This window comes from Phyllopteryx taeniolatus, chromosome 9, assembly GCF_024500385.1.
Source record: "Phyllopteryx taeniolatus isolate TA_2022b chromosome 9, UOR_Ptae_1.2, whole genome shotgun sequence".
NCBI lineage: Eukaryota > Metazoa > Chordata > Actinopteri > Syngnathiformes > Syngnathidae > Phyllopteryx > Phyllopteryx taeniolatus.
Window position 1 is genome coordinate 24,782,367 of NC_084510.1, and position 24,833 is coordinate 24,807,199.

At 42.1% G+C, this 24,833-nt stretch overlaps 1 protein-coding gene across 1 annotated transcript in view; it reads right to left on the reverse strand.

The window, feature by feature from the left end:
• The window catches only part of LOC133483307 (protein CBFA2T2-like), a 57,627-nt gene extending 33,743 nt beyond the window's left edge, over positions 1 to 23,884 (reverse strand). The window contains exon 1 of the mRNA XM_061784331.1: positions 23,779 to 23,884. The gene's annotated coding sequence lies outside the window, so the exon portion shown is untranslated. The remainder of the gene's footprint in view (positions 1 to 23,778) is intronic.
• Positions 23,885 to 24,833: the final 949 nt, after the last annotated feature.

Consider the following 24,833-nt stretch of genomic DNA (forward strand, 5'->3'; position numbering starts at 1 on the left):
GGTATTTTTCCCCCCCTTTAAATAAATGGGATTTAACTGGGAGAATAGCAGCCAAATGGCTTTAAAATGATGACAGAGATCTTTTTGGGCTCAAGAAAAGCTGCTATGGTGCCACTCTTAATCCTTTTTCCAGCCACTGTTTCCTGGAGTTTTACTTAACGCTTCCCACACGGCGTGAATGTTTTTTTGTTGTTGTTTTTTTTTGGTGTGTGTTTTAAGATCAGCATTTTCAGCACTATGGAGAATTCTGTGAATGGTAATGATAAAAAGTAAAACAAAACAATTGAACATGTAGTCAAAGGGGTAGAACATTTGTGTTAAATCTAGAGATTTCACCCCATAATACAAATACTACAGTGTATAATAATAATAAAAAATAAAATAAAAATAATATTAATAAAATCTACTATTTTATTATTTGCATACATGTCTTCTTGAAAATATTAAGTCAAATCCAATTATGTATCATCCATCCATCCATCCATCCATCCATTTTCTGAGCTGCTTCTCCTCACTAGGTGCTGGAGCCTATCCCATTTATCTTCGGGCAGGAGGCGGGGTACACCCTGAACTGGTTGCCAGCCAATCGCAGGGCACATACAAACAAACAACCATTCGGACTCACATTCACACCTACGGGCAATTTAGAGTTGTCAATTAACCTACCATGCATGTTTTTGGCATGTGGGAGGAAACCGGAGTGCCCGGAGAAAACCCACGAAGGCACGGGGAGAACATGCAAACTCCACACAGGGGGGGCTGGGGATTTGAACCCGGGTCCTCAGAACTGTGAGGCAGACGCTCTAACAGTCGTCCACCATGCCTTCTATACCATATTCTCATTAATTCCAACGTTAAGTCTCTGTTAAAAATACAAATAAACATACATTTGAATTAAAAATAAATACACTAATAAATGTATAATATAAAAAAAACTAATTGGCTAGTTCAGGTAATTTAAACCATCTGTATCATAAATATAACATACTATAAGAGCATATATAAAAATATCAAGTACATAAAATAAATTCAAAACTCCGATAAAATTAATGCAAACCCCCCCCCCCAAAAAAAAAACGATTATAAAATGGTGGCACGGTGAGACTGGTTAGCACACCTGCCTCACAGTTCTGAGGACCTGGGTTCAAATCCAGCCTCCCCTGTGTGGAGTTTGCATGCTTTCCCTGTGCCTGTGTTGGTTTTATCCAGGTACTCCGGTTTCTTCCCTCCCAAAAACATGCATGGTAAATTAATTGAAGACTCTAAATTGCCCGTAGGTGTGAATGTGAGTGCGAATTGTTGTTTGTTTGTATGTGCCCTGCGATTGGCTGGCGACCAGTTCAGGGTGTACCCCGCCTGTCGCCCGAAGATAGCTGGGATAGGCTCCAGCACGCTCGCGACCCTCGTGAGGAGAAGCGGCTCACAAAATGGATGGATGGATGGATTTAGGCTCCATTTTGCAAATTCCCCTATATTCCCAATAATCCCATATATTTCTGTTCATTTTCAATTTTAGGAAAAATTTCAGAAATGTTTCCACCAGTGCAAATGTCTCATAATAAGGTTCTCAATTAAAAAAAAAAAATCAAATTTCTGACAGTATTTCTTAAGAAATGAAACTAATGTTCTATTCGTTGACGACGTCACTGTCCATTCTCAATCACTTGTCCTTCAACAAGAAAATGCTACGCTTGTGGAAAATGTCCATAATTCCTGGTTTCAACCAGAAAAAGCCACTTATGAATGGCACATTGGCGTGGTTGAGCAGTGTCTGTCAGTAAATGAGTCGTCACATTAAGTGTCACGTGGATCCTAAAATGTTCCCGCTCGCCTCTTTTTCCCGGACTTTCCGGCTCCACTGATAACACGACACATTTGCTTGATTTTTCAGATCAGAACTTTTCATTACTGCTCCCTTTGATCCACTCTAACCACCTTACTGGCAAGGCTTTCCTCCCTAATCCCCCCCACACCCACTATCCCAATGTTCACTAATCTGATACAGCCGCAGATTTCACTGTCTGATCTTGCACATATTTATCCATTAGTTCCTCTGCAATGTGTTTATCGTATAGGGACACATCACTTCGAAGCCTCGTAATTGTCCAGAGGTCCATTTACTGTAAGGGAAAAATATGAAGAGATTAAATAAAAGGATTTTTTTTTTTTTGGGGGGGGGGGGGGGGGGGTCATCATTCAGGGATGAAATGAATGATAGGTGACGTAAATACAAACCAGCTTTGTTCGTCTCCGAAAGGACGCGGGAAAGGAATGCGCTTCCCCGAAATAAAGGCGCTCATTTAAAATCTATTCTTCCTCCTGCACTTTGAGTTAAAGAGCAGTTAAGAAGCCACAAAGCAGTTCTGGTAAGCAGCGCGGCCCGATGGATTCACAACCGAATGGACTTTTTCTTCGCCCCGCGGCCAAAAACACCGTTATTCTCTCACTTAAAAGTGTCTCCATGTGCAGATACACAGCGGATAGAAAAGGTCTACACACCCTTGTTCAAATGCCAGGTATATAAATGAGACCAAGATAAATCGCTTTCAAACTTTTTCCACCCATTAATGTGACCTATAACCTGTACAGTTCAGTTGAAAAATAAAATATGTTCAAGAGCGGAAGAAAAAAATAAACAACTGAAATGATGTGGTTGCCCAAGTGTGCACACCCTCCTACAATTATTGGGGATGTGGCTGTGTTCAAAATTAACCAATCAGATTGAAACTCAGGTTATTTAGGAGTCAGCACACACCTAGCACCATTTAACGTGCGTATGATTAATTCCAATTAAAGTTCTGGTTTTCTTCCTGACATTTGTTTAGCTTTCTAACAGAAGATGTCTGAAGTTTTTGTGGCAACACTGAGTGGTACTGTGAAACTTTGTTTTTTGTATGCAAAATGTTGTCACAGCTTTGATAGGGTTACAAATGGTGGTCATTTCCTGGAATTGATTGCCCACACAAAGCAATCCACGCGTGAGTTTCAGCATTTTCTTGTAGGGCTTGAGACGGTGTCATCGTGCCGCATTGCATCATGGAGGTATCGGTCATTTTCCGATCTTTTGATTATTACTCAGATGATGTGTTTCCTCTGCCTGTATTTTTTTTGACTTCATATTTTGTCAGCTGGTTTTAAGTAGGGTGATACATTGTTTGCAGCACTTCCTCACGATTGCAGCAGCAACATGTAGACAGAGAATATAAGAGTCATACAGTATATCTTTCATCCTCTGTGTAGAACGACTTATATTCCTGCCGAACTGATTAGCTGAGAGAGGAGTATCGATGACTGAATGAAGCATTGTTATGAGTCCCACATGAGTTCTAGGCACGGCACGGCATGGCCCGCTGCAATACGATTGGCTGCTGCAGACTGCCTAGTAATGCCTCAGCGAACATTAATTAGTCAATTAGTCTAATTGACAGCCTGGCTGTCTTATACTGCCCCCAGGGGGTCAAGGCGGGCACACCAGAAGGAGCAGCATTCAATTGATGCAGCGTGACAAAAACTGTTTAATTCTCTTTCATTGGATTCAATTATGTCATTGTGTTTTTTTAAAGTAGAATATTAGGGATTGCTATTTTTCCAAATTAAAATACACATTTCAACAATTCATGTTTTTTTTGGGAAGGCTGGAACAAATTAATGGCATTTCCTTTCATTTCAACGGGAAAAGGTGATTTGAGATTCGACTATTTGCAGTTACGGAACTAATTAAATTCGTATCTCAAGGCACCACTGTATTTTCAACCTCTAATGTAAAAGCACAGCTTGTGAAGCGAGTAATATAAAATGGTGCTTGATGGTGTTTTGCAAAATAACCACCTAAGAAATAATGCATCACCCCTCACTTCTTCCAAGTGCGAATATTTGAGTCAACGTTTGTATTTTGGAAAAACCACGCTGGCCGCAATCCATTTAACGTCCCATTATGCTGCGGCGGTGGCATGGCAACATTTTGTGCTAAAGGAAGAAACAATGGCAATAAAAAGTCATTTACTTTAGGATGCTTCTGCGGTGGACTCAAGAGTTCCCGATCCAACAACTGTCGTCCCGATGTTGCTTGTAAAACACAATTAGGGCACCATGTTTACCGCTGCTGGAAGGAACTGGCCGGCAAAGCGGCTTTTCTGAACTCAAACTCCCGCCGCGGTGTTTAATGACGTGTCAAAGTCGTTGGGTCTGCTTAGACTTGAGGCTAATTCGACCATTATAAGCGCTGCCAATTGTGTGACGTTGCCCTGGGAAACAGATCCTAATTGACTCGCCGTCAGCGTTGTTTCCGTGGAACACATTAGCAGCCATTACCGCACCGCGTTGCCTTCGGAGGTCACACGCATTTCATGTTTTTCCAAGTGTTCAAGGCTGATTTAGAGAACTGAGTTCACTTCGGCTAGCTTTTATGGCCTCCAGGACCCCGCTCCCCAACACTTTTGAGTTTATAACATAGACATACACTATATTGTATAAAAACATAATAATGTCAACAAATAAACGGGTTTTAAGAAATGTAATCACTCTACATACCAGCATATTCCCGTGTTAGATGTGTGCCTTTAATGGGCTTGGCTTACTGAGTGATGTCGGGAAATGGAGCAGGTTAGTTCACGTGTGAGCGCCTGGGTGTAAGTTGTGGCCCACAGCAGCTCCTTGCCAGTGGGATTTGTTACCTTGACGACCGGACGTAGAGCCCTGACGACGACGTACATCGGAGCGTACCTCGCTTTTCTCACCCATAGTCACTTGGGATAGGCTCTGGCACACGTGACCCTAATGAGGAGAATAAGTATAGAAAATAGATGGATGGATGTGCCCTGTGTTTGACTGGCAACCAGTATAGCGTGAACCCCACTTCTCTCACCAAATGTCAGCTGGGGTAAGCTCCAGCTCGGCCGAGACCCAAAAAAGGACTGGAAGGATGTAAAATTATACCTGCAACCAGTCCAGAGTGGACCCCACTTCTCTCGTCAAAAGTCAGCGACGCTAGGCTCCTGCTCACCCGCAACGCTAATGAGGACAAGTGCGATATATTAAATGGATAAATGGATCGTTTGACTACAGCCTCCCTTTCTGACTAAATTTCCTCGAGGCTCGTTCGCTGCCCACCCCAAAGGCATTGCAAACAAATGAGGGGGCAATCTGCCCTGCGATTGGCTGGCAACCGGTTCAGGGTGTACCCTGCCTCCCGCCCGAAGATAGCTGGGATAGGCTCCAGCACGCCCGCGACCCTAGCGAGGAGAAGCGGCTCAGAAAATGGATGGATGAGGGGGCAATCATTGGGGGTTCCCAACCGACTGGTACTTTACCCACTCCTGACATCCTACGAGCCCTATCACTCCTCTCTCCCTCTGTCTCTCTTTGCCCCCCCCCCCCCCCCTCGCCACAATTCATTGTACCCTCCTTTTCAGCCAGCCTCACATCACCCATAACAAATGGGTCCCTCCTCCTCCCTTTACTCCCTCTCTGTCTCATGCACTCCCTCGCTTTTTCCTCCACCGACTTGGTGCCGATGAAAGGCAGGCATTGAGCCGGCAGTGGCATTCCAAAACCTCAGGCTTCGGCTCCAGCGTGTCTGGCTATTCAACACTGCTGGGAGCCATTAGTTTAAGTAAGGCCTGACCCACCTACTCACCCACGGAAAACCCTCAGATCTCCTGTTACACTCTGAGAGAGAGCGAGAGAGGCGGGGGTGGCTGCAACGTGCCCGTGCGTGAATGACAGAGATGGGTTAATATGAGAGGTGCAGGTATTTTTGTGTATGGTGTAGGGTGAGGGCTGGGGTGGGTTTCTAGTGAGGGGAGGGTAGGAAGTGAGTGTGAAAGTGTGAGCCAGAGAGTTGCTGCATGTGCGCTTCCATTTTTTTTATGAGCGGCGGGGTCACACGCTCTCTTGGCAGCATCTTCCCCGAAAGTTTCCAAACGGGGAGGCCAAGTGTGCAGCCAGGCGCCAAAGTCCCCCCCCCCCCCCCCCCCCCCCGTCTTTAAACGAGTGGATCTCAAAATGGGATCCACAAACCGTAACTTTGGGGTCCGCAAAATAATTTGCAATCAATTCTATTTTTAAAAAGTGCAAAAAATGAACCCCTGGTATATCATGGATTTTTAAGTGATTGTTTTTCCAGATTTTTACACTATACAGACACGTCGGAAGAAAGAATTGCTTGCCTTCAGTGTCGTGCAAACTTAGTGCCACAACAAGCCGGGCAGCACTGAAGTCTACTGTAAGATATGCAGCGTGATTAGCAGAAAGAAGAAGAGGCAGAGAAGGTCACCAACCCAGATCAGAAAATATATGTTTGACGGTTTATAAGTACCAAATCATAAATGCTAATTTTTGTTAGCTCATCTCGGGGTTTTACATTATATTTTAGCATGAAGGTAGCAAACTTCCTTTAGAAGAAGTTATTTGGTTTGGTTGAACACACATATTTAAATACACAATGTTTAATTGTCTTTTGTTTTGTGTGTCAGTTTTATCGTAAACCTCGACTGGGTCTGACCAATAAACAACTTGAAGCAAGCGCGCGTTGCCTCTTATTTGGAGAACTGTGCGAGCGAGATACTCTTCATTTCCTCAAAGTGATGTTATATGTAATTTGTTGACAGCGTGAGAGTGAGAACAGGAGCTAAGGAATACTTTCAAAAGAGTGTTTTAATAAGTTGTGCTTTCTTAACAAGTTTAAATGTGTTTAAAGCATGGGGGAGGGGTAAAGCTATGAAAAAAGAAGGGCACCACTGTACGACTAACAGAAACTGAATTGAGGATTCAATTTAGTCCCTTTCTATTAACCCGGTCAAATAGGTTTTGGGTAAAACGCTCCAAAAATAGAACTAATCGATTAGCAATCAACAACTATTTTGATAATTGATTAATTGTTTAGAGACCCTGTTTAACTGTCAGAATGTCAGACTCTCAACATTCTCTGATTTCCATGAAAGCAAACTGATATATTTTACTCAGTCATATTATATATATATATATATATATATATATATATATCAGTCAATTTGAAATTATGTCCTGTTTTTAAATACATCGATGGAAATTTGAAACGTTTTCTTTTCCGACAGATTCATCAATAATTCCAATAATCGTTAGTTGCAGCTCAAAAATAAGTAAATACATGCATTAGGATTCTGAGCGGTTCGCTGGAAAAAGATTCTCCCCAATAAAAAGGAACGTGGACCCCAAATGTTTGAGAACCCCTGCTTTAAACGATATACACCTCTTGCTGTTTTGGCCAAACCGCACGCACTGTTGTGGACATCCATCGGAGGCTCTCAGCAGTTTTAAAGCTGTAAGCGCAGCGGTTTTGGATAATTGGGGTGGAAAAGATAGCAGGAACATGCTGCGTGCCGCTGGCTTCATGTCCGCGTTGGCACATAAACACGGACGCTTCTCTAAACAAGTCCATGTTTGGGGAGGGAGAGCGCTTGGCCGAGGCCCACACACAGTCATAACACATAGAGTGAGTAAATCCACTCACCTCGCCTCGTGCTGGAGGTATGCCTGGTTTGGGAAACTGGAACTGTAATTTCATGCAAGTTTGTTTATGTCGGCATCGGCGACTGTAAATCACGGCTCGCTACGTACCCTGGTTTCAAGGTCACGGTTCGGTTCACATTGGATACATAAAGGAAGAAAATGAAAAATGTATTTTCTTTTGTGTATATGCGAAAATATGAAACTTAACTCAACTGCAAGCAGTAAATTCTCCAATGAATGAAAAAGTTTTTAGTCACTGGTCAGCCTAAACTCTCCTCGCTGACTTTTGGCGAGAGAAGCGGGGTACAGACTGAACTGGTCACCAGCCAATTACATCTTGGACAAAAATGATAAGGATTCCAATCCTGGAGCAACCGCCAACTTTCCTCAGCTCATTTTAGAGAAAAAAAAAACAAGCTTCCATCTGTTTTGTTACTCTTCAGGGCAATTAAATTCATCTTAAAGGAGAGGAAACCCGAGCCCAAAATATCACCTCTTCCCAAGTATCAGTAATAAATGCACTTACATGCAGCGTCAAGAGTCATAACACTCTGGTCTGAACCACAACACATATTTTCTGTCATTTGCAGAGAGAAGAAAGTCAGGCGTTGACAACGCTGCGTTATCCTATACTTCCTGCTACCATTCAGTATAAGCTTTCCATCTTGTGTGTGTGTTTTTTGTTTTTTATTCCGCGGAAGAGGGGCTGTCCCCGAGGCCACTGCAGCAGCTGTGTTGTTCACTTCCCTGGCGGCCATCACACCTGCGATGTGCAGGTGGCTCATCTGGCAGCGAACAGGGGAACACCTGGCCCGACAGCAGATAGAGCCTTCGGCGGGCTTTGCGCCGACGCTCTGTTCGTGTGCGCTTGTATAAGTTTGAGGGGGGTTTGTGAAGGGCTCAATTAAACCCGGGGGAAGATAAGCTTCACGCACACGCACGCATGCACGCGCACACACACACACACACACACACACACACACACACAGACACACACAAAAGTGTTGGTATTTCCCAAGGTTGCACCTCGTGGATGTTTGGACTTGTCTTGGAGTTGCAATCCAATCCTCTATGTATGCAAGAGGAGTATTTACAGTAACTTGCACTGTTTTTCCTTCTCCCAGAGAACCCGGAATATATATCCTCAGTGGCTTTTATCTGGAACACAGTATTGCTAATAAAATGTCAGTACTATTTTGCCTGTCACCGTCTCGGTAGTGTGAGTGTAAGCTCACCCTCCCTACATAGTCTGACTTTACTGTCATTGGTAGGTCCGGACGATATTTTTTTTGCTTTGACTTTGCGAGTGCAGACTTGACAAACAAGCGCTGCGTGGCGGCAGTTGACTGAACTCACGTCACAATAAGCAGCACTTTGGCAAATAGTGAACTAAAAAAAACAACGAAAAAAATCATCCAAAACAGGCTTCAAGCTGTTTAATGGCACTCCCAGTTGGAAGTAAATATGAAATAAAGAGAATTATACGTCGATAAGGTTTAAAACAAAACAACCACATAGCTTAGCATATCAGTCCGCTAGCTTAATGTTAATGCTAAACAGCATCTATGTTGCGGTGCTCTAACCCCTTTAAGCAATAGATGAAGACAAATGTTGCAGAAACACACATATAGACAATATAACAGTACTCTCACAGACATATATTCTTTATCCTCTTTATCGACTACTATTAGTGCTGTACTGACAAGCCGTAAAATGGTAAGATGTCTTAATGAACAGTATACAGTATATATGTAGTTTTCAGAGCGTTATGAGCGTATTACATTTGTATCTCAAGGCACCACTGTATATGAATAATATAGAGAATAACCCAAATTTTTGGAGAAAAAGGCATTAGCTTATGAGAATGCTTGACATACTTGGCAAATAAAGATGATTCTGATCTGATTCTGATGACCTTTTTTTAATAAAAAGTCGAATCATTTCTACAAAAAGGTTGTAATGTTATGAGAGTAAAGTATTTTTTATAATCAAAAAAAATGATTTTTGAGAAAAAAAGCCTTGAGAATAACGTCCATCCATCCATCCATCCTTTTTCTGAGCCGCTTCTCCTCACGAGGGTCGCGGGCATGCGTGAGCCTATCCCAGCTATCATTGGGCAGGAGGCGGGGTACACCCTGAACTGGTTGCCAGCCAATCGCAGGGCACATACAAACAAACAACAATTCGCACTCACATTCACATCTACGGGCAATTTAGAGTCGTCAATTAACCTACCATGCATGTTTTTGGGATGTGGGAGGAAACCGGAGTGCCCGGAGAAAACCTAGCAGGCACGGGGAGAACATGCAAACTCCACACAGGGATTGAACCCCGGTCCTCAGAACTGTGAGACAGACGCTCTAACCAGTCGTCCACCGTGCCGCCTGAGAATAACGTATTTTTTAAAATGTATTTAAAAAGGCAGAATATTACGACAAAAATAACTTTTTTTTTTCAAGATAAAAAGGAATTTGTATTCCTTCATCAAAAAAGACAGAATATTTCAAGATTAAAGATGAATTTTAATGAGGAAAAGGGTAATACAGGAATTTATTTTCTCATTATTCCCAAAATTAAAACACTTCTTGTTAAATTATGACTTTAGTCTCATAATATTATACCTTAAAAAATTGTGACTTTGTTCTAAAAAAAAATGACTTCTTGAAAAAAATACACATTTATACTCTTAACGTTACAGATTTTTTTTAATACTATTAAAAAAATGTGACTTCATTCTTGAAAAAAAAGATGTATTCTTCTAACATTACGACGTATTTGGTGAAAAAATAGAACTTCATTGTCCTCTTATGACTTAATTGTTGTATACTGTATACCTATATTGTATGAATTTAAATATCAAAAAATTGAAAAGTGTGACCTTAATCCACTTTCACAGAAACTTCCACTGTTGTGCAGATGAAAATAACGCAAGTAGTGTAACGCATTACAATTCAAACACAAATATACTGTAATATAACCGATGACTTGAATATTACAGCTAACCTGAATATCTCTCAGGTTTTGCACCTCAACACTGCGCAAATGTCTCCAGGGATGTACTGCGGCAGCCCCCCCCCCCCCCCCCCTGCTGGGCTGTTGTTGCGGCCCCCACGGTGACATCTCGCTCCAGAACTCAACAAGGACCCCCGAGCAAGGACAAGAAGCAGAGACACAAACTGACAAGACTAATAAACAACGGCGGCCAGAACGCATTCCACCCGTGGGAGGAAGATACTGAGCTCAACGCCGGTCTGAGCTACACAGAAACTTTGGTTGGATTTACACTACACCACAAGTGACAAAATTCTCTCTTTTTTTTTCTTTCAAGTGGCACAATTGGGATATGCGTCATGGCAGCGTAAATAGAAAACCCCCACATAGAATCGGCTATCTTCCGATTAGAAAAAAGGCCTCTTCCAACTGTGGATAAAAATCAATATGTATATATTTTACATACAATATCCTTGAGCAGAATACACCAATTGGTGATGAATAAGTCACATCTGTGCAAGTCTCAAGTCTTAACTTTCGAGTTTCAAGCAAGTCCCAAGTTACTGTGGCAAAAATCTAATTCTTTGAAAAAAAAATTTAAACCCATCAAAAGTTTTTTGTTTTTTTTTAAACCCTAATAATTATGATTAATAATAATTATTCTTGAAAATTCTCAAGCTTGCTGACATGGTGGACATTCTTTGGCTAATGTTTGCATTTTATGAGCACATGTCGGAACCTTCACTTTGCAACACGATTCAGTTAGCAAGCTGACTGTGTACTCTTTGGCAAATATATATTTCAAATTTTTGAAAGGCTTTCATATCCATTGATATTTCATTATGACAGAGAGAACATGTTGAGCTTGACAACAGGCAACTACACACATACAGTAAGTAATATGAATATGCAATTGGAGCTTCTGCGCATGCAGATGGTTTCACGTGTTACATCAGTGTATACAAAGCCAAATGGGATATGCGTCACTTGAAATGTATAGGTACATGGAAATAGTTCGAGAAAAAAAGCAATATAGGCGTTTAATAGGGATTGGCTTTGCAATGTAAATCCAGCCTTTGTGACAGCTGGCTGAAAATATTCCAGCAGGAGTGAAGAGAGAACCACTACAACATGAGGTGAACTTGACTAAAGTGATAAATCTCCCCACAGGCTGGCTGGGTGGTGGGGGGCGAACAAGCCAGGAAATAATATAGCTCCTCTGCGGTTCTTGTGCCTGATGAGCTTACGTGTCATCTCGGTCATTATCTTGTCACGTTTCTTTGTTTTTTTTTTTAACTGGAGATGCTCGTCCTTGCATGTGCTTCCCATCCGGGGAAGACGACGAGGATGATAAATGGCAACTTTTGACAAGCAGCGAAGTTGTAAAACACTGTCTTGAAAGGGAGGCGGTGGGTTTGAGACCCTAAGAGGTGCATGATTCTGTCAAGTGATCACGGCGGACCTTTCAATCAGATAGTGAAAGTTCTTTACGCTAGCCAATGTTGAAGCCATGAATGGAGAACAGATGAGAAGTGATATCTACTGGACACTTCATTCTGAGAAGAGCCAATAGAATTGGTTCATTATTGTGGTAGTTTGCTGTGGCACAGAACTGCATTTTTTTTAAACAAAGGTGTCATCTTCCAAAAATAAGGTTGTATTTTTTCATGATATGGCATTGTAATATTCTGAGACTAAATTTGCCTTGTTTGAGGCAAAAAAGTCATAATATGACAAGATTCAAGTTGAATTTTAACAAGGAAATTTTTTTTTTATCAGAATCAGAATCATCTTTATTTGCCAAGTATGTCCAAAAATGTGTGTCCGGTAGTTGGAGCCGCTCTAGTACGACAAAAGACAGTCAATTGACAGAGAACACTTTTGAGACATTAAGACATTGACAAAAAAAAAAAAAACAGTCACTGAGCAGTAAAGGGTTGCTAGTTATCTGGTAATCTGGTAATGCTGGTACATTTTTTTTTGACAATTGTGCAAACAGATGCAGAGTCCTCTATATATACTGCATTGTTTCATTTATTATATTTTGTTCAGATAAAAATAATCCCCAATGCCTGTGAAATGAAGACATTATTCTCAAAATCCTATGCCCTTTTTTAATGAAAAAAATGGATATTTTTGAATCAAAAACATTTAATTAGTGGAAGAAATGTGAATTTAAGACGAGCACTTTATTCATGGAAAAAAATTGATATTTATGTCTCTAAACGTGGCGAAATCCTAAGTCTTAGAAGGCGAAGGCATACCTACTAAAATGTCCAGTGAAGGACAGTTGTGGTACACTTCAAGGTCAGCACTGTGTCCTAGTGCATGTCTGCCGCACAGTTCTGAGGTTCAGGGTTCAAATCTCCCCACGTCTGCATGAATTCTCCCACTTTCCAACAACATGAATCGAAGGTTCATTCAATCTAAGACTCTAAATAGTCGGTAGGTGTGAATGTATACAAAAATGGATCGATGCAATCTGGGAATATAACGGGTACAGGAAAACATGGGGGCCATGAGTACGTCTTTTGTGTGGGCTGAGTTGCAGATGATGGATACGGGGTGAAACCCGTGAAGTCGGGAAACACAGGGGATGAAGGGGGAGTGAGAAAAGCACAATAGGACGATAAGTTGCTTTCACTCCACCGCTCTGATTCACTCTATAGCGGCCGAGCCCTTTTGTAGCGCCACTCGGTTGGAGACGGGCAGCTAAATGCCTGCGCAAAAACTGCGGCCCCTGATTCCAGACGTCTGGTTGGGGGGGACAAGTTTCTTGATTTAAAAAAAAAAAAAAAAAAAAAAAAACACTTTAAAAAAAGATGAGCACACAAAAGGAAAGTTTCCTCCCTTCAAGGCAAAAACTTTCCAAAAGCCATGTGAAAATATGCTAAATGCTGCACACCACCACGGTCTCATGTGCCAAGGCGATGTTTAGACCACTGTGATAGACTGGCAACCAGTCCAGGGTGGACCCCACTTCTCTCGCCAGAAAGTCAGTTGGGATAAGGTCCAGTCCACCTGCAACCCTAAAGAGGATAACCAATCATTGAAAATGGATGGATGAACATGCCCTTTGATTGACTGGGGACCAGTCCAGCGTTCACCCCACATCTATCGCCAAAAGTTAGCTGGGATAGACTCCAGCTCATGTGTGACCTTAATGAGGACAAGCACTATAGGAAATAGATGCATGAACAACGTGCTTGTGTGGCAACCGCTCCATGGTAGACCCCGCTTCTCTCACCACAACTCAGACGGGATGAGCTCCAGTTCCCTACTCACCCAAATGAAGACAACCGCAATAGAAAATGGATGGATATGCCCTGTGATTGACAACAGATGGATGTGCCGTGTTTGAATGTCAACCAGTCCAGGGTTGGCCCCTATTCTCTCGCCAAACGTTAGCCAGGATAGATTCAAGCACACTTTTGACTCTCATGAAGACTATAGAAAATTGATGGATTGACATGACTGGCAACCAGTCTAGATAAAAAACAACAACAACAACAACAACAAAAAAACACTTTTAAATAGATGAGAGCACAGAAGTAAGGTTGAAAAACCTCTAAAAGCCTTGTGGAAACATGCTAAACTCTGCATTCGACACTTAAAAAGATTTTTGGGAATGGTCACATGGGTCAAGGTAATGTTTACACCACTTTGACAGCACACCGAGCAGAACCGGGGGACCCACGATCAAGCATAAAAGGTGGGGGTCGGGTTATGTTCCGTGAGGGCGAGTTGGGGTGGAAGAAGCTATGTTTTGTCAGGGCACCCTAAATAGCCCCGGACTCCTTTAAGCAAGGCTGGTATTTGTGAGGATTGTTGTTGGCGGGCGATACCCCGGCACGGGAGCACATCTGGATCCCATCCTCCGTCGTAGCGCCGTGCGGCAACAAGACGCAGCTGTGCGAGAACTGGCTTCAATTAGCCTCACATTCTCCCTGACAGCTAATCCCTTTCGACTCGTTTCTCTCACAGTTTTTTTTTTTCTCCCTTCCCCCTCAACCCATCACCTACCCCACACTTTTAACTAGTCGCTCGCTCCTTCGCTCGCTCGGAGTTGCCACACTGTCTGCAGTCATCGACGAGGAGAGTGAGACAGCGCACTCGATTGGAAACAGACGTTGGCGAGAGTGCACAAGGTCTCGCAAAACACGCAACTCGACATTTCCTATCGGGTTGACAAGGCCGACGTTGTTTTTTTTTTTCTTTGCAAACACTAGGAAGCTCCTCGACAGTACAAAAAGATGATTAGTTTTTAGGGCCTTGACATGTCACTCAGTAAAGCCTCCTGGAAAGTTATTTAAAAAACAATAACAAAAACAAAATCACCCCGTGTCACCAGTTTCATCATCAATATAAAATTGGGTGGCCGTGTCCATCAGAACAGGACGCAGAAAAAAGTCTCAAGGACCTATGCCTGAAAGTGAACAAGGCAGTCGCCCTTTTGGGAATTGGCCCAAATGAGGCCCAATTGGAAGCAGCTATCCTAAACAGTTGGGCCGACTAAAAATGGCGTCAAAATTGCATGACTGGGTTGTGAGGGTTCAAACGACATGCGAATAAAGTTCCTCATTCTTGCAATCTCACGTATCCTGGTGAAAATGTAAATGTATTTTAGTGGTCCAAAACACGACCCTCCACAACTCACTCAGTAGCAACCCCTGGAAACTGTAAAAAGAAATTCAGCCCCTGATGCCAGTTTGGCTGACCAATATGAAATTTGGGGGGGGGATATGTCTGTCATAACAAGATGTACGAAAAGGTCTCAAGAACCCTTGGCCAAAATTGAACAAGTCGTCATCCATTGTTGGTTTGAAGTAGCCGTTTTGGGAAAATTACAGTGCTTTGATGAACTCCTAGGAATTAGGGAATTTGCTCAAATGAGTTAGTTGTGAGTAACAACGAGTCTACTTATACAAGTAAACTGATATTTTTTAAACATTTCAGATTTTTATTTTTTTTTAATTCAGCCCCCAAAGTTAGTTTCACTCAGTGACCTGAAATTTGGTCGCTAATAGACCCAGAAAAAAAGTCTCAAGAAGCTGTGGCCCAAAAAAAATAGGAAGTCTGCCATCTCGCTTTGATGCCATCATTTTGTCGGAAGTAGTCATGTTGACTATTTCTAGGTGACTAACTAGTCCTATAAATTTAATCAGGTTACTACAAAATTTGGACCCGACAGACTGATAGCACTAAATTGCCCCCAAAAAAGTGTTAAACATTTTTTGTGCGTGGAACATGGCAGCAAAAACATGAAATTCGACTCCCTTGTCAAATCTTGACCAAATAGTCTGACTCAGTCCAGTGCAGGCAACCCATGCTACGCCTCTGCATGGGAATGTTTGCTTACGACTTAAGAATACATGCGTGACAAACCCATGGCAAGTTCTGGCTAATTTGCCGGTTAGCCACTTCATCATTCGAACAGAAGTAGCCAGATTCCTTTGTTGTGGTGATCTCACATGGAGAATTGGGCTACGAAATGACCCCATAAATTCTCTCCATTCTCACGAGAGCCGCACTTTGCAAACATCTTAAAAAGGGAATCCAGCCGGGCAAGCTCGCCGAACAAAATTGTTGCCGGTGAGTCATTAATCAAACTTGGATCAGCATCTTGACTCAGCTGAAGTGCAAAATCCAACCCAGATTGGTTCCTGTGATGGTAAATGTGAGCCAGATTTGAATGGTTTGATGGACCATGATGAGCAAATCTGGAAGGTTCTGGAGTCGGTGTAGCCTCGGGGGGCCCCGGAGCAAAACATTAACAGGTGGCCGTCCCGGTGGAAAAGACCTACGCGGTGACCGGGGGAGTGAGAGTGATACTTTGCGGGCTCACAAACCCTCCCTCACACACACACACACACACACACACACAAACAAAACACATGCAACCGCATGCATGACGCACACTGTAACAAATATTGGCCACGAGCAGAAAACACACAAATCATGACAGAAACAACCGAACAACAGCTCGGAGGGGTTGAAGGGGATGACTGCAGGTACCGCTGTCTACCTCCAGAACATTCTCTCCACATGGCAAAACACAAAAGGCCGTCGTCTGGCACAGGCGCTGACCGCCCAGCGAAAGCCAAAACCAATTAGAACTCTAATGGAAACCAGCAGGGCCTTTTTTCGTTTATTTCCCCTTTTTTCACGTCAGGCGATTGGAATCTGACTCAGCCCAAAGAATAGAAGGCGAATGGGAAAAATGATCGGCGGGGCTTCCTTCCAAAACGATCCACGTTTCCAAGGGGGGCTAATTGAATCAAGGGGATCTACATGGAAATGATTGACGAGTGTGCGAGATGGCGCGCCTTGATGCTCGCTGGAAAAATACACTTTTTTCCCCACGGGCCCGTTTAGCTTTCTGCATAGCGTCACGTTAGTCGACACGTCACGTGTGGTTAATACATAAAGACGTTTTTTTTTTTTTTTTGCCTTACACCTATCGGGCTGCACATTTATAGGAATTGGACACTTTCCGTGGGAAGTAACAAAAACTAGTAAGGACAAATAAAGTGGAAAACCTGCATGACTGAAAGTTACTCGATAACTACGACCCCAGTTGTCAAATTTGGAATAGGTTTATTGTTTTCAGTGTTCATGTTTCTTGTTGTTTAATGACAGCCCTCAAAGCACTACCCACAAATCATTGCCAGTCAAAAAAGACAACATAACAACGGATATTACAGGTATTACAAAATGACATAACAATAACAATAATATTAAAAATAATAATGATACAAATAATTATACAAATATAGAACAACAGCAATACAACTAAAAAAAACAATAAGACGTGTACATTGCAAAAGCAAAAAAGGGAATATTTGTAAAATTTTAAAGGAATTTAATCACTGTATTAAATTATGTATTAACAATCAATTTGAAACAAATTAGTTTGTAGTTATGATGTGAAAGTTACATATATGTATACATTAAAAAATACATTTGTATTTATAATTGTTGGCATGCATTTCACCAATTAAAAGGTCATATTTATAAAATGTGTATTAATTAATTTCATTGATTTATTGAACTAAATGACTATGGAATACATTTATTTTAAAAGAGATTTTAAATAAATGTACTTGCAGGCAGGACATGAAAGTTGTTTGTATAGCACATGTATGTACAACATAATAATTGGCCCGTGTGTCTACTTGAATACAAATTTGTAAATGACACAGTTTGCATAAATTAGCCTAAATGTTCAGCCAATTCCCATAAATGCTAAATCCAACTATTCAACTAATTGCAGAATAATGAAGCATTTGTTATACTTACATACATATGTATATACTACATATATACTATATGAAGAAATGTATAGTTCTGATTCAACCGCTGCTATGTTAGCCACCATCCTAATCTCTTCGGGGTCCGCCAAAATTCCTCATGAACTTTCCGCATGGAATGTTTCTGGGAATTTACCATGCACTTTCCAGTCTTTTGCGACCCCACTTACACCCTGGAGCCATAGAAAAGAATGAGCACAAATTCAACCCGTTGACCACATACAGTTACACTTACACAACACTCTCTGCTGCACCCTGGTGGCCACTATATCGGCATCATCATCATCATCATCATCATTATCAACATCATCATCACCACTGTATGCATGTCATCTTGTTAGTGTGCAAACAGTGACTGAAGTCCTCGGCGGGGGTCACAGCGACACAGCGGGAGGGCCTTGCAGTCATGCCCTTGGACCCAAACAGGCCCAGCTGGCATTGCAGCACTGCACTAACGCGGGCATAAACAAGAATACAACAACAACATAAAAAAAAAAAAAGTGAGGCAAAAAAATCTTCTTGCATCAAGCAAAAGCTCCAGCCTGGTTTCTCACCGCCTGGTGTTTTTCTCTTGAAAAGCTTTAAACTCCAGATGGTGGAAAGAGAAGGAGAGAGAAAAAAAAAAAAAAAAAAAAAAACTTTGCCTGGTGGATTAAGGCTTTACAAATCCTCGGCTGAAAAGATACATGGACCCAAAAGCTGCTACTCAAACAAATGGGAGCATAATAGCTGTTGTGAGAGTGAGCAGGGGCACTACATATGGGATATTGCAATTGAGTGTGTGTTATGCATAGTTTATTCTCACTATTTAATGGAGCCTAATGGGCGTAAGATCTCATTCGACAAAAGGACGGCTGTGTTTTGTTTTGTGGCTCATTCAAGCACAGACTATATATATATATATATATATATATATATATATATATATATATTAATTTTTTTTTAAATAAGAAAAAAGGAACCCTCTGGTTATTAGTCATTTGTGCATTTTCATGATCGTTTTGATCCAGGGTATCCGTGATAAGAAACAAAATGGCACCAAGGACATGGGAGACTTTTGTTTTGGGTCAGAGTGTGTAGCTTGGAGCATTCACACCTGTAGATACGTGATAGTTTTCAGTCGTAAGAGTCAAAATATGTTGACAAAATGGGTACAAAATGTATAAATATGTAATAGTGTAAAAAGAGATTCTGGTAAAAGTAGAAGTACTGATTCAACTAATATACTTAAGTAAAAAGAAAAAAGTACAAGCTGTGAAAGGTACATATGTACAAATAGTTATTCATTTATATACAATACCCGTTTTGCTCGACTTTCATGCACTCAAAGTGTGTGCCCACAACTTTGCTAATGTTGTGAACTGACTAACAAAAATCAAGATAACAACTGACAAAATACACCTAAACTGTGTGTCTTTTTTTAGATTAAGAAGATCATTTTTGAACACCAAAAGGTTATTTTAGGCTGGCACCATATATGTAATTCCCACGAATCATTATTGGAGCCGACAACGTCAAACAATTCTCTTAAATGGATAGGGAATATCTTTCTTCTCCTAATCTGTTGCCGTCGTCATTATTACTCCCTGCTTCATATTCTTCCATGTCCCTGCGGTTCCCCTTTTGTTTCTCTCCACCTTATAAGACCCTAAGATCTCAATCCGTCGCAGTCCCCCATCACGGTTGACCTTACCTCTCTCTATTTACATCTTTTTACACCGTGTCAGCGCCTGCAAAAAAGGTGACAAGCCTATTTTGACAAAGTAAAGGAACGAGAAAGGCTATATATTTGCTGTATGTTCAAATGAAGGGAGTAAAAGTAAAATGATGTCAGAAAAATAAATATCTATTTAAGAATCTATTTAAGGTCAGTAAATAGTATCCATCCATCCATTTTCCGAGCCGCTTCAACCTCACCAGGGTTGCGGGCGTGCTGGAGCTATCATCGGGCAGGAGGCGGGGTACACCCTGAACTGGTTGCCAGCCAATCGCAGGTCACATACAAACAAACAACCATCCGCACTCACATTCACACCTACGGGCAATTTAGAGTTTTCAATGAATGTACATGTTTTTGGGATGTGGGAGGAAACCGGAGTGCCCGGAGAAAACCCACGCAGGCACGGGGAGAACATGCAAACTCCACACAGGCGGGGCCGGGGATTGAACCCGGGTCCTCAGAACTGTGAGGCTTGACGCTCTAACCAGTCGGCCAGTGTGCCGTCAGTAAATAGTATGCACTGAAAATATGGACAGTGTTCCTTGGTCCCCTCTCTCGACTGGTGCTGCTGCTTGATTGTAATGACGTGTTTATGCATTGCAATCCTACTATTACATCCCACTCTATGTAATTGGAGACTGTCTGATCGTCACCCGAAGACAGACTTTCAAGAAACTCTTATATATATAAAAAAAATAAAAAAAAACCTGAAACATTGAACCCACAAATGCTCATTAAATTATTAATGAACATCATATAAATAAATACATATACACAGTGGGTACGGAAAGTTTTCAGACCCCCTTAAATGTTTCTCTCTTTGTTATATTGCAGCCATTTGCTAAAATTATTTAAGTTAATTTTTTCCTCATTAATGTACACACAGCACACCATATTGACAGAAAAAAAAACGGTAAATCTTTAGAAAAACAGGCCCTGGTCGGAAAAAATGCCCATCCATTCTCAACACCACTTATCCTGTTCAGGGTCACAGGGCGCTGGACCCTATCCCAGCTGACTTCGGGCGAAAGGCGGACTACACCCTGAACTGGTCGCCATTCAATCACAGGGCACATAGACACAGACAACGATTCACACCGTCACTGAGTGGGAACTGAACCCAGGCTGCCCACACCAAAGTCAGGCGAGTGTACCACTAAAACACTGTTTTCAATTTAAGTTCTTTTGCTTATTTTGTAGTTTCCAGAATTTACATTTAGGCGCTTTGCTTTGCGATCATGATCTTTGTTTTTTTGTTTTTTTTACCTCCAAATTTTGTTCAGAATGGACTTGCGAGGTAGTTCTACACCCTGTGAGGAAGGGACGCAACAAGTGGCAAACAGGACAGGACTGGACAAAACCAGACACGATAGGATGAACAGGACAGCGGCTAGTGAATCAGGCAATGCTACTGTGTGTGTGGCAACTCTGCACTACCAAGCACCCCCCCCCCCCCAGTCCAAATCAAAACAATCAGAAGGGCTAGCATAGCAATTAGTATAATTAAGATGATTCAAGAGGTCAGGAGTGTATGTCTTTACATTAGCCTTAAGAATTTGAAGCCTTACATTAGCCTTAAGAATTTCCTCTTCACAAGCATAATATTTGGATGCTGGCTGACGGAGCTGGGGGTTATACCACCCCTATCTGAAGGACACACACACACACACACACACACACACCATCATCATCATCATCATCCCACCTCACTACAGCCACCCACATATGCCACAAGCTCTGGTCCTACAACCCCCCCTCCAGACTCCACCGTCCACCCTTCCCCTCCGTCCCCTCCTCCTGCCAGGCCGCCACCTGCTCTCTGCAGCATGCCGCACAGCTGCTCCGTTACAATAACAAATTAAGTTCCACCGTGGCAGGAGTCATTACCTACTGCTCCTGCCATGGAGGAAAGCATTGAATACTGCATGCAGAAGCTGAGAGGACAGGCTTTAATGTGGAGCTGGGGCGTGGGGGTTAATTGCTCAATTGTGCGGGGGTTCAAGGGGACCCAGAGACCAAAGGTCTCATAAATTATTGTAAAATAGATACCATTAAATTTGTATTGATTGTTACAACACATTAACTGTTCAGATACATGGGTTCCAAAATAATAGATAGTAAAGAAAATAATCAATAAACGTCATATTTGGCGATGGCTCAGTGAAAAGGCGGTGTCGAAAAAAGGGGGGTCCGCCCACGACAACTACTACTATTATGACTAATAAATCGGTTTTAAAAAGAAACAATATTTCACTTCATAACGCCTCTGTGAATAAAGATAATTCAGTTTCATAAGCAAAAATGGTCGACTCCACGTTCTGCTACACGTCAAGTTCCGACTTGTGAACCTCTCACATAAATGATCCTCAAGTGCACACTGATTTCAAGATTGTCATCTTACAACAGATTTGCCTTGTTTTGTGTCTGAAGGAGGCTGCTGCTCACTGTAGGGGCGGATATAGCGTAGTGGGATACAGAAACGTGAGCCACTCCAAAATCTACTTTACACGGAAAGCTGAGATCTAGCAGTTTTTTTTCCTAAATAAGTACACTCTGCGTAAAATCAAAATTGTAATTGTTTGCTGGATTGCTTTGAGAATGTTTAATACATTAAAGTTGAAGAATGTCTACGCGGTCCTTGTATCCTTCAATTTGTCTATGTGGACCTCGGAGGAAAACATTTGGACATCCCTGATTCCGTCTTTAAAGAAATCAAAGTGCACGTTTTCGGTATGTGTGAGGAAGCCAACGTACCAAGATTGAACCCACACAAGCACAAGGAGACCATGAAAACTCCACACAGCAAGGCCAAATTCGAACCCAAAACCTCAGAAGTGTGGGGCAGACGCGCTAACCACGGGGCCTCATTTTGCTGACCTGATCTATGAAATGTCATCATTTGAAATCAAGGAAATCACTTTTGTCCCTGTTGCATTATCCTGCTGACAAAACAAAAAACATCTTCCACATTACAGATCTTGAATGCGTCCAACAAAACGTCTTCATTTCAACTATCTCTCCTGCTGGGAGATGTGTAAGTTAATCAATTTAAGGGGAGCGGTAGCAACAAAGCTTTTAGCCTCTGGCCTTAATGGAGAGCGTTAGCAATTGTATAGAACAACCACCCATGTAGTTATTGGCAGGTGCACGCCGTAAACAGTTGTCTGCACAAAGCAGCGGTGTTAACATGTTCCAGGAACGAGCCGCACTGCAACTGCGGCACTAATGTGCACTTTTACATGTTTGGACTCCATGTTGAGACATCAATTTAGATGGAGTTGCATAGACAGACGACAGCAATTGTGTCTGCTTAAGCAGACAATATTTAAGTGAAATGTATGTAATCAAATAACAGCGCCTCAGAAAAACCCCCTCTAACTGTTCTCCCACAGATCTACAAATGTTTACATTTTGAATTTTTGGTCTAAAGCAGTGTTATCAAACATAAGGCCAGCGGGCCAAAACCAGCCCACAAGTGGGTTCAATCCGGCCCGCAGGATGAATTGAAAAAGTGAAGTGAAAAAATACATGTGGGGTGGGGGATCATTTTTACGATGATTACGCTCATGTAGAAAATGGAATAAAAAATAATTTCTAGATCTTCATAAATTGATTTACTTTTAAGTGCAATACTATATTTTTCAGTTACAAATACCTTTGACTTAAAATTTTGTGCCGTTGAATACAATCAATGTGACCAGGTATTAAACATAGAAGTAAAGATTTCTTAAGAAATCTGAGGTTGTTTTGTCAAATCATAAAAATATAAAGATTGAATTTTATGTATATTAAGTATGCTATGATTCTACTGCTCCAGCCTGCTTGACATCAAATTAGGCGATATGCGGCCCCTGAACTACAATGAGTTTGACACTCCTGTTCTAACGCGATTTTGATGTTCCAACGTTATGCTAGTTCTAGAAAAGGAAAATCCTTTCAGCCACACCTCTCAAAGCACTAAGATGCACTATGTACTCAAAAATGTTGGTACCCTTCCGTTAAACAAAGAAAACTCCACAATGTTCACTGAAATAAGAACACTATAGCTATTGTGATGGAGGAGGATTGGTTATGTCCTGCTGGATCTGGCAAGGGGGTGTCTTGAATGCGTGCAGGGTAAAATGATGAAGATAATCGAGGCATTCTGGAGCAAAATGTGCATTCGTAGGCTCAGAAAGCTTGGTCTCGGTTATGTTCAGGGATTGCTTTGCTCCATCTGACACAGGGTGTCTTGAATCTGTCAGGGATAAAACAGGGTGTTTCTCCTACCTGTGTGTGGTACGTTGAAACCTCAAGACTACCAAGGCATTCTGGAGCCATTCCCAGTCTCAGCAAGTTTGCGCTCGGGTCAGGTTCTGGGGCTGCTTTGCTCCAGCTGGAACAGGGCGTCTTGAATTTGTGAGGGATAAAATGAAATATCAAGGTTATCGAGGCATTGTGACATGGTGTCGTAAGCTTTGGTGTTGGTTATATTCTAGTGATGCTTTGCTAAACCCATCAATGGTTGTCTCTCCTATCTTTGCAAGGTACAATTAAATCTCAAGACTATCCAGGCATTCTAGAGTGAAATGTGCTGCCCAGTGTCAGCTTGCTCTCAGTTAGGTTCTGGGGCTGCTTTTCTACATCTGGCAACGGGTGTCTTTAATCTGTGCAGGGTAAAATGAAATCCCAAGACTCTCAATGCATTTGGGAGTGAAATTACGCTGCCCAGTGTCAGAAATCTTTGTCTCAGTCACAGATCATGGGTGCTCCAACAGGTACCAATGATTTTTCCAGGGTTTGTACCACCAACCAGCTCTATCATAAGTTACATAGATAAATGTTATTAGCTTGACATTCAGTCGTTATTTCCAAATACGCTTCATCAATCGCTGCAACTTAAAACCGAGCATGTATTCAGTGAGCGCCCCCAAAAATGCATCAATCAAGACTAAACCTTTGATTGTGACAACAATGTGCTGTCTAACTCATCTTGTCAAGCAGCCACTTGACAGCTTAACAAAGGGATGACTGGTCTGTTAGCAGGAGGCCCGAGTCAGAGAAGAAGAAGGCTCAGACGGGCGCTGGGATTTGCTGTGGTCATTATGGCCCCTCTGTGTGACAGCTGGCCATTGAGCTCTCACAACCCGAGTGTGCCCCCCCCCCAACACCACCCCCACCTCCCATCGCCTTTGAGCGTTTTTGTCACATCCGCTTTAATCACACGAGCAGGACTGTTACAGAGTAAATCAGCTGACATGCTGCGCAACTTAGTGTCTGAACAGCAGTATAAGGTGGAACTCTCTCGTTTGAATCCACCAGGGGCGTTGACCCCGCGTCACACA